We start from the raw sequence: 10,958 nt of genomic DNA on the forward strand, positions 1-10,958 counted from the left end.
CCAATGAGCCTGATCATCTGACGAACATGAGGCCCAATTGGTTTTCCTTTCTTAAGGTGGATGTCCAGAAGTGCTCTAGAGGTTTCAAACCTCTCCAATCTCGACTGTTTCTAGAACATTTCCCGAAGTTGTCGAATCATAGAGTAAGCATCCATGTCTATGAACTGCTTTTGAAGATTAGGTTCCATGGTTGCCAACATCAAGCACGTAACTAGCTCTGCCCTCTTCTGAACATTCTTTTCATGCTCCTTTTCTTCATGAGTCGAAGTAGCATCCAATATTGGAATTGGAGTTTCTAACACATTCAACTTGCCTTCCATCCTGAGAATTATTCCCAAATTCCTCTCCCATTCAAGGAAGTTGTGCTCATTCAGCTTCTCCTTGTGGAGAAGTACGCGGAAGTTAAAATTCTCTTTCGTCATCTTAAAACTACATAAAAGAATTGCAAAGTTTTAAACTCGTTATCGTTTTTGGAAAATTCAGTTTTCGACATTATTCAATATAAAACCGTCCCCGATTGAATAACGTGATTCCAAGATCCCAGTTCTTCGGAGTAAAACGGACTAAGGCCCTTCCCTCGACTCCGTCGTTCCAGGTGAGCGAACTACTTCACTGATCATACCCTTATGACTCTCGGTTGATAGATTTCATTGATGAATGACTAATCTATCCTTTTGCCTCGAGTATCCAAAACTCTTTTCCTGATCTCGTTGAGTGGAACCATTTAGACATGTAGGTCTTTGCCATAGGCCTACCCGTATTGTCCCGAGGTAAAGATGGTACTCTGCGAAGGCCGACCCACCATCACGAACAAGGGCGCAACGAGTGTCTTAATATGGATAGGCACTTCACTCAAAATTACTTTTAGGGACTTTTACGCTAGTCTTAGCATGTGTCATAGTGAACTACTTAGCCTAACTAACATCCACGACATAAAGCGTATATAAGTAAGTAAATGCGTGCAAGAAAGTTAATCAAGCAGACATGGATCCTAGTATGGCCCATAACCTAGAAGATCTAATCTCCTTTGGTTTCTTCTTGTTTCATCTTTGGTTCGCCTTAGATCGCCATCTTTGAACCTCCATTGATTTCTCCCACTCGCCTTTGGATCTCATCCTCGAGCTTCTTCAATGGATTGATAGAACCTGAACTCTAATTACAAGACTCTAACGATACGCAGATTGTATAAACTTGAAATTAAAATTAATTACAGATTTGCACCCATCCGTGCTTAAAACAAGAATAAAAGAAATAATTTCTATGACCATACTTGTTTCCCGCATTCACATCACATGCATTCATATAATATTTAAAGGCTAAGAATTAGATATGCATGATAATCCTAGAGATACTTTTGTTGACATCCCATGTCACATTACGTACCTTAAGTCTAAATTCAAAGACTTCGACTAATGGTGCGTTCCGGGTTTACCTTTTATGATTATTAAAATCAATTTTAAGAAAAACTTCATTTTGGGTTGTTGAAAGCCCTGGTCATTTTCGGAAAAAAATTGGTTTGATTCCTAATGATTTCCCAAATCAATTTTAAGAAAAACCCGTTTCGGGCCTTGGGGTGGCCCCAGACTATTTCGGTAAAATTTGGGTGGAATCGAGAGAAAATTTTGACTTTTGTCGGAAAAACTCCTACTCGGGTCAAGACTCGTAAAATTTTAGCCCGTGGACCTGAGTCAAATTCTAAAAGGCTCGGGACAACCCTTGGTCAAGGCCCAACAAGGTGGTCCGGGCTAAAGAGCCCTAGGAAGTGCATAGGTCCGGCCCATGCACCATTCAGCCCAAGGCCAGTGCTCGTGCCGTGCCAAGCACGGTTTGGGCCGAGACTATGTGCGTCTTAGCCCGAGCCAGACGCATCCCTGATCTCGGCCCAGGTATAGTAAACGTCCTGGCACTAGGCCAGAGTGTCAGCTTAAGCCCAACTGCATCCTAGACGCGTCTGGCCTAAGGCCGGACCTTAGGGTTTGTCTCGGACCAAGTCCGAGACCCCTAGGCCGTCCCAGACGCAGCTGCTGGTCCATCTCGGACCTAGTTCGAGATGCCCGTAGCACTCCAGACGCGTCAAGGACGCGTCTGGTGGAAGCTTCCTTGCGTCTCGGACAATCCGAGACGCATTCGAGTTACCCGGGGCGCGTCCTAGACGCGCCCTTAACTCGAGATGTGTCTGTGACGCTCTGGGCTGCCCTTGGGGCGCGTCCCAGACTCGCCCTTGACCCGAGAAGCTTCTGTCTCGATTTGCTGACCGAGACAGACAGACGCGTCTTGACGACAGACAGACGCGTCTGGTCAAGACGCGTCCAGCATGCGTCCTGGCCAGCACCTTATGGAAACTTCTAAAACTAAAACTCTTCGTTTTTTTTTCTTTTGCTTCTCAAACATCAAATTCCAACTTTTAGAAAATTGATTATCATTCAATCAATCAAAATCAATGAAAAACAAAGTTTTGAAAACACTTTTCAATACCGAAATCAATCAAAATCGAATCTTTTGAAAACACTTTTCAATCATCAATCTTGAAAATCAATTTGAAAATCTTTAAATCACATTCAAATTGAATATCTAAAACACTTTTAGAAAGACTATCAAACTAATCAATCATAGATTAGTCTGAAACTTAGCAAAAATTAGTTATTTGCAAGACGCTCTGACGCCATTGATGGTAATTGGTGGTGTCTACTAATGTCGTTAGCGGAATCTCAGACATCACATATCTAACATTAGTATCCAGGATCACATGCATAAACTAATAATCCACTAAGAGTTTAGAGATTACCTTAATTGCTAGTTTTCCCTCGAACCTTGTCAATCGCTTTGAGAAGACCAAGAGCTCCAATTGTCACTCCTCTACTTGGGACACCGAATGGTCTACTTAATCTCCCTCCTTGTAAGCTAGCTGGAACTCCAATGGTAGTTTGATAATAAGAAGAACTACTTCTTCTTAATTTGACTAGTTGATAGCTTTTGGGAATTAGCTCACTTTCTCCTCTCTACTTGATGATGTAGAGTAAGAAAGCTCTTAGAGAAATTCCACACCTTATTCACTGCCCTAAGGGTCATTATATAGAACCCTAATAAGAGTCCTACTCAAATTTAGTTTCCTAAAAGACCCTTTTGAATAAGATTAAGAAAATAGTCGAAAATAGAAACTAGTTGATATTTTCTCAATTCCTTGACGAGGGGACGTCCAAACCAGGCCAAAATTTTCAGATCTTACCTTCCCTATTAGGGTAACCGACCCACCAATTTTCATCCCAATCCGAGCCCAAAAAGTTCCTTTTTGATTCTAGGCCCAAAACCCCTCTTTTGGGCCTTTTGTGCTATCTTTGCCTAAACTTGTTTTAGGCCTATCAGACATATTTATGAGGCTCTCCCATGATTATATATCTCACTCCCACTAGTCATATCATCCTATTAAATATCCATTCTTATGTGTAACCCGTTGTAGGATCCAGACGAAGTGAGCCGCGAATTACTTCGTAATTCGACGATCGTAGTTGGTTTTTAGCTAAACACTATGCCCCCTAAATCAACCGGACTTGATGATCTTCTTCATCAATTGTCCTATCCGACAAATTGCTCGGATTGCATCTTTGGTCGAAGGACATCTCCTTCAATTTGAACTCTTCAAGGACTTTCATATAAATATCAGTATGTAGATTGCCATATATAGATACGCAGTAGCGACATCTAGTAGATGCATATCGAGTTCTTCTTGAGCTGCCAAATTGATTAAATATCTAAATGTAATGCTATCCATAAGAAGAGAATATGTTTCCTCATAATCTATCCCAAGTTTTTGTAGAAAACCCTGTGCCACAAGTCGTGCTTTGTAGCGAACAATTTCATTATTTTCATTGCGTTTTCTCACAAAAACCCATTTGAATCCAACTTGATTTACAATCTTAGGTGTAAGGACCACTAGTCCAAAAACACTATGCTTATTGAGTGAATCTAGTTATGTCTGAATTGCGTCTTTTCATTTCGAGCAGTCAGATCTTTGTCGACATTCCTCAATAGAGCGTGGTTCATAATCATCATTCTCTCTTAGAATTGAGGTTGCCATCGTAGAGAATACCTCATGGACAACTGTTTCATTTCGCTCCTACACTTCTTTCAAACATTCATAATTTATAGAGATTTCCTCATTGTTAGGTATTTCTGCCTCATCAAGGGTTTCACCCTCTTCAAGGGGTATTTGTTCAGAAAGTGTGGGTGCATCAATAATAGACTCTTCTAGAGAACTTTTATTTTGTTACTAATTTTTCCTCTTTCTAGGGATAGTATCTTTAGAACTAATTGGTCGTCCACGTTTCGTACGTGCCTTAGACGACTCATTTGCTATAGAAATTTCTCCCTATCCTTCAGGAATATTAATTCGTGCATGAGCACTAGAAACAGGTATATATGATTTTGTTACCCTTGTTCTATCATTAAATGCAACTGGTAGTTTATTTGCAATGTCTTGCAAATGTATTATGCTCTGTACATCTAGTTTTGACTGATTAGTGCAAGTATCTAGATGAGACAAACTTTGTGTATGCAACTGGTAGTTTATTTGCGATGTCTTGTAAATTTTGTTTACTATCCGACATAGACGGATTTTCCCCCTAATGGTGGAAAAACTGTCTCATTGAAATGACAATCCACAAACCGTGCAGTAAAAGTATCACTTGTCATAGGTTCGAGATATCTTATAATACATGATGAATCAAAACCAACTTATATACCCAGCCGTCGTTGAGGTCTAAATTTAATACGTTTTGGAGGTGAAATGGGGATATGCACCGCATGCCCAAAAACACGTAAATGTGTAATATTTGGTTGATGACCCAAAACATGTTGTAACGGCTAATAACCATTTGCTCTGGGCCGAAGGCGGATTAAAGCTGCAACATGTAATATTGCAGATCCCCATGCCAAAACAGACAACTTAGTTTTCATCAACATTGGTCTTGCAATTAGTGTAGATATTTTATGAATGATTCTGCTAGACCATTCTAGATATGAACATAGGCTACAGGATGTTCAACATCAATACCACCTGCTTGACAATAAGCATCAAAAGCCTTTGATGTAAATTTATCTGCCCCATCAAGACGTATCATTTTGATAGGAAAAATGAGGAAAATGAGCACGCAGTCTAATAATTTGAGCTAGTAACCGTGCAAATGCATTAGTACGAGTAGATAAAAGATTAACATGAGACCATTTCGTAGATGCATCAATTAGTACCATAAAATATCTAAATGGTCCAAATGATGGGTGAATAGGAACACAAATATCTCCTTGAATCCCTTCCAAAAATTTAGGAGATTCTATATGAACTTTTGTGAAAGATGGTTTTACAATAAATTTACCCAGAGAGTAGGGTATACAAGTAAAATCCTTACTTATCAGAAACTTCTGCTTTTGTAATGGTTGTCCTTGAGAATTTTGGAATATGCTACTCATCATGGTAGATCCAGGATGTCCCAAACGATCATGCCAAAGTGTCACCACACTAGGTTTGTAAAGCTTCTGGTTTACGACAATATATGATTCAATCATTTTAATCCTTACAAGATACAATTCATAAGAAAGAGTCGGCAGTCTTTCTAAATTATGCTTCTCGCCAGAAACATTGGAAGTGATATATAAATATTCTTCATTATTTTTATCTCTAGTCTCAATGTGGTAACCTTTTTGACGAATGGATTTAAAACTTAATAAATTTTTCAAAGACTTGGTTGAAAACAATGTGTCATCAATGGTTAATTTTGTACCATGCGGTAATAATATAGTAGCTCTACTAGAGCCCTCAATGAGACTAGATGAACTAACGATATTTATCGCATTAGCCTTGTATAACCTCAAAGTCTCAAAATACTTATTGTTTCGGAAGATAGAGTTAGTAGTTCCGCTATCAACTACACATATATTCTCATCGTCTTTCGTTATTGTCTTTCTGCAATCCATACCTTGTGCACAAAATAAATAAATAAGAGAATTATAACATATTTGTATTATATGAACATGATAATATTACATTCATTATTTAACAAACAAAATAATATGTACAAATATAACACTATTCTGGAAAACATCAAATTTGATAAAAAACTTTGTCAAATTCTTCGTCAAGTAGTTTGTCAAATTCAGCAGAAGATAGATGATCAATCTATCACCGTATATATATTCTTCAACTGCTGGGACACAATCTTTTGGAGTTTCAAGATTACCGATGTAGTCAACGAGAGATAATTCGGTTTGTGATTCAGTATGATAAACTTCCACGTCATCAACTAAAAAATCAGACACATCTAATCCAGTGTTATGGGAGGAACCACCTATCTCCATTTGGTTCATTTCTGTATTGGTTGTTGATTTCATTAACGACGCTTGGTAAAGATCTACCAGATGTTTTGCAGTTTTACATGTCTTTTTCAATGACCTGCCATGCCACATCTATAACATGACTTTGTTTGCATTTCGGATGGTTCATTTAATGCCATTTTTCCTTTGTCTTGTCGACCAACTGGATGAGGTCTAGTACTCGAGTTATTATAACGTCCTCGACGACTACGGTCGTAACCACGACCACGACCACGCCCACCAGAGTGGTAGCCACCATCTCCGTTATTCCAACTTTGACTATTCCCACGTCCGCATCCTCCAGAGTGGTAGCCACAGTCTCCAGTATCTATTTGGTGATCGTTACCACGACCACACCCTCTAGAGTAGTCCACCACCTCTATTATTTCTGTTGTGATCGTTGCCACGACCACCTCATCCATAAGATGTCACATAGGTTTCAGATACTTCTGAATAACCTGTATATGGACGAGCCTTTTGATTTTTCATAATGACTTCCCGAATTTGTTCCGCAACAAGTAGACAAGAAATTAAATCAGAGTGGAATTTAAAATTTATATTTCTGTACTGTTCTTGCAGGCTCATGTTAGATACATGAAAAGTAGAAAATGTTTTCTCTAACATTTGTTCTTCATTAACAGGAAAACCACAATGTGCCAATTTTGTCGTTATTTTAGACAGAATAGAACTTTATTCAGAAACAGTTTTATAATCCTACAGTCTCAGATGCAACAAATCATTTAAAGGCTTAGGAAGGATAACTCTTTTTAAATGGTCAAAACGTTTCTTTAAATCGATCCGTAGTAATAAAGGGTTTCTCATATTTAAATATTCTGACTTTAGATCTTCACATAAATGGTGTCGGATAAAGTTCAGTGCAGCCGCACGATTCTAAGAAGTTTCATTATTAGCCTCTGCTATGGTTTTCTTTAGATTTCTTTCCTGTAATTGAGATTCAACATCAAGAGCCTAATTAATATAGTTCTTTCTTGTTAGGTCAAGAACTGCAAAATTTATATTAGTTAGATTTGACATTTGAAAAGTAAATAACACAACTTACTTTGATCTTCAGATAGCCTTTAAGACAATCCTTCGTCTATAACTGAATCTCTTTACCCGCTTGTAAAAACAATCGTGCTGATAAAGTTTTACAAATATATGCTATTAGCCGTCGATTAATAGTGATCAAGGTGTAGTATTTATTATTATTGCATATGATGATATAGCTTGGGGAGATACTAAGTAACAAGATTTTGATGTAAAAACTTCTTTCTAATTATCTTTGTATACACTTCACTTTCATTCTTGTACAACAACTAAGTAATCAAGATGTATTTATAGCCAAAAGAAATAGTTACCACGTTGGCAAATGAGGTGGAGTACTTAGGGGGAAATGACTTATGCTGTAGGCACCTCATGCTGCAAAACTTCATGACTCAGCCAGCTATTATGCATGGGATACACCTCATAATAACTCTTTGCCTCAGTTATTAAGTAAACTAATATGGGCACCTAATATGGGCAGCTATATATCCATAACATCATGAAGGTTTTGGAGATTTTCAAATATTTAAGAATAAAAGTGAAAGGGCATAACCCGTAATCCCCAGAATCAAGATTTTTCTTTGGAAAATATGCAAGAGGGCGCTACCGGTCGAAGGCAGAATAGGAAAATACATAGGAAATAATATGAACTGCCACATATGCAATGATATAGAGACTATGGAGCACGCACTTCTTCACTGTCCGGTTGCCAGAAATATTTGGTTCCATTTTAATATCATATCAGGAAATATAGAATCGATTAAAGATTGGATTTTCTCGTGGAAAAACTCTACTCATAGATGCAACAATCCAAGAAGAACACATTTTGCTACTATTCTGTGGATTATATGGAAAACAAGATGCAATAGCTGTTTTCAAGGAACCAAAGCCGAGACACTTAGCATTATCAACGCTATACAAAATTTCCCGGACAATAGTAATGAAATTATCATGGAAAAGAACACAGATACTAAAAAATGGTCCCCCCCAAAAGAACCGTACTTTAAAATAAATGTTGATGCCTCTTTTACGACGATTGATGCTATTATAGGCACGGGTTTAATTGTACACGATTACAAAGCAGCGTTCATCGAAGCTGCGGCTGCTTGCACTAAAGCTAGAAATAACGAAGAAAGCGAAGCAATAGCTATTTGCAAAGGTATGGAATGGGCAATACAAAGAGAATACAAGCACATTATCATCGAAAGTGATAGCTATAACCTCATAAAGCACATCAAAGATCGGAAGCATTTGATAAAGTGGCAATCAAAGATACATATCCAGAATATTAGGGATATGATACGAAGCTTTGAGTGTATTTTCTTCCAATATACAAAAAGAACGCTGAACTCTCAGGCAGATTTACTGGCGAAGTGGGCGAGAAGAAAGAAAAAAAGAAAAGATATGGAAGCAAGTGCCTTATTTTCTTATTAAAAATTATTGTAAGAATATTTTAATTTAATTTATATATAGCATCCTATTTCAACAAAAAAAAAAGAGAGTTTCACATGGGGTCATGCATTTGAATCAATGGGAACATCCCATTTTGTGGATGTATCCGTTCACATGATACCCATAGGATCCTTACAAATAATCATCATCTTTACCCATTTGAAAAGGTACAAAAAATCCAACGAATTTTTCATGTCTTTCTCTACTTTCCTATTTTATACTAAAGTATGAAAAGTTGATTTTTTTTGTATTGTGTTTGTCGAATTCGAAGTCAATTTCTATTGGCCTTATCAGTTTTTTGTACTTTGGAGTGTTCTCGATTTTGGTCAAGGCATGCATACCTTGAATCAAAATAGTTGTTAAAGACTTCATCGTATCCTGAAGGCATAATTTCATACCTGTTGTGTACTCGTAATTTATACCAACAGGGGGCGAATCGCAGTCCAAAAGAACCGATATTAACCGAGCTTTGAAGTTTCGTGTACAACATCATTTTCTGATTTTTTTTCCATTTCAAATTAACAGTCACAATAATTTTCAACAATTTTTAGACAATAATTTCTCGCTTTTTTTGAAATGGAAACATCAACAATGCCAACACAATCTCTACGTGTTACGAATCAAGACTACACACGTTTTGAAAGTTTTAATGGAGATAATTTCACAAGGTGGCAAGAAAAGTTGTGGTTCTTTCTGACTTCTATTAAGTTACTCCGAGTCTGATTATTTTGTATTGTCCAAAAGGGTCACCTTTGTTGGTCAGGGGTACTCTTGTATCAGAATGATTTAATTGAATGTAAGAAATAATAATTCTTCGATTTACATTGTTGATTATGTTAATTTATGGCGTGGTATATTAGGTCATGTTAATTATCGTTCTCTTAGAAATATGAAAAAACTAGGTCTAATTTCTAATTGCAATTTGAATTGAACTAGTAAATGCCATGTTTGTGTTCAAGCTAAATTAATCGAGAATACCATAAATATATTGTTAGAATTCAAATTGGCTTGACTAAATTCATAGTGATGTGGGTAATTTAAAAATCACATAACTAAAGGTCACAACAAATATTATGTTACATTCATTGACGATTGTTCTTTATATACTTACGTGTATCTAATGAAAAGTAAAGATGGGGTCTTTGAAAATTCACAATATTTAAAGCTGAAGTTGAAAACCGATTTGGTCTTAAAATTTAAATTTTAAGATCTGACAGAGGTGGTGAATATTATCCGAATGAATTCATTAAATTCTGGCAGACTCATGGCATTATTCACCAAGTTACTGCACCTTAGGATCCTAAACAAAATAGAATTGCAGAGAGAAAAAATGGAACTGTGATTGAGATGGTCAATGCAATGCTTATAAGTTCCGATCACCGTTTTCTTTGTAGGGTGAAGCTTTATTGTCTACATGTTATATTTTGAATAAGATTCCTTTAAAGAATAAAAATGCGACTCCTTTTGAACTCTGGTTTAGAAGAAAACCTAATTTTAATAGATTCAAAAATTTGGGGCTGGCTTGCATATGTTAGGAAACCAGATTGTAAGAAACCAAAATTAGGTGTTGGAGCCTACAAGTGTGCTTTTATAGGTTATTCTCATAACAGAAAAAGTCCAAGTTTGCTATTAGAAAAAAGACATGAACCTCCCGCCCCCCTAAATATGTCCATAAAAAAAAATCTTATAAATTATACAATTTCTCTTTAAAATACCATCCACTTAAAAGTATTTACCAAAGATATTAAACTAAACTTATAGCTAATGTGGTAACTACATCGATCGCAAACATCTCCTCACTTTAATCAACACGCAAAAACCGAATATGATTTGTCTTTCCTAAACAAAGTGTATCAATAACACTCTTCAAAAACTTCATACCTTCAACGAAGATTATTCTCTTTATTCTATCGACCTCATCAATAGAGCAAGTGGTGTTGCTCTGTACGGGACCAAACACCTCAAGATCGACAGATACTAACATGATTCTATCCAAGTGCACTTCAGACATAATAATCATCAGGTCATGCTTACTGAGTTTTATGGTTGTCTGTATAGCCAGCACAAGCTTCACCCCTGGAAATTATTAGAAAAGCTGA

This window comes from Eschscholzia californica, unplaced genomic scaffold (assembly GCF_041429995.1).
Source record: "Eschscholzia californica isolate CP2 unplaced genomic scaffold, dmEscCali1.0.p SCAF_4, whole genome shotgun sequence".
NCBI lineage: Eukaryota > Viridiplantae > Streptophyta > Magnoliopsida > Ranunculales > Papaveraceae > Eschscholzia > Eschscholzia californica.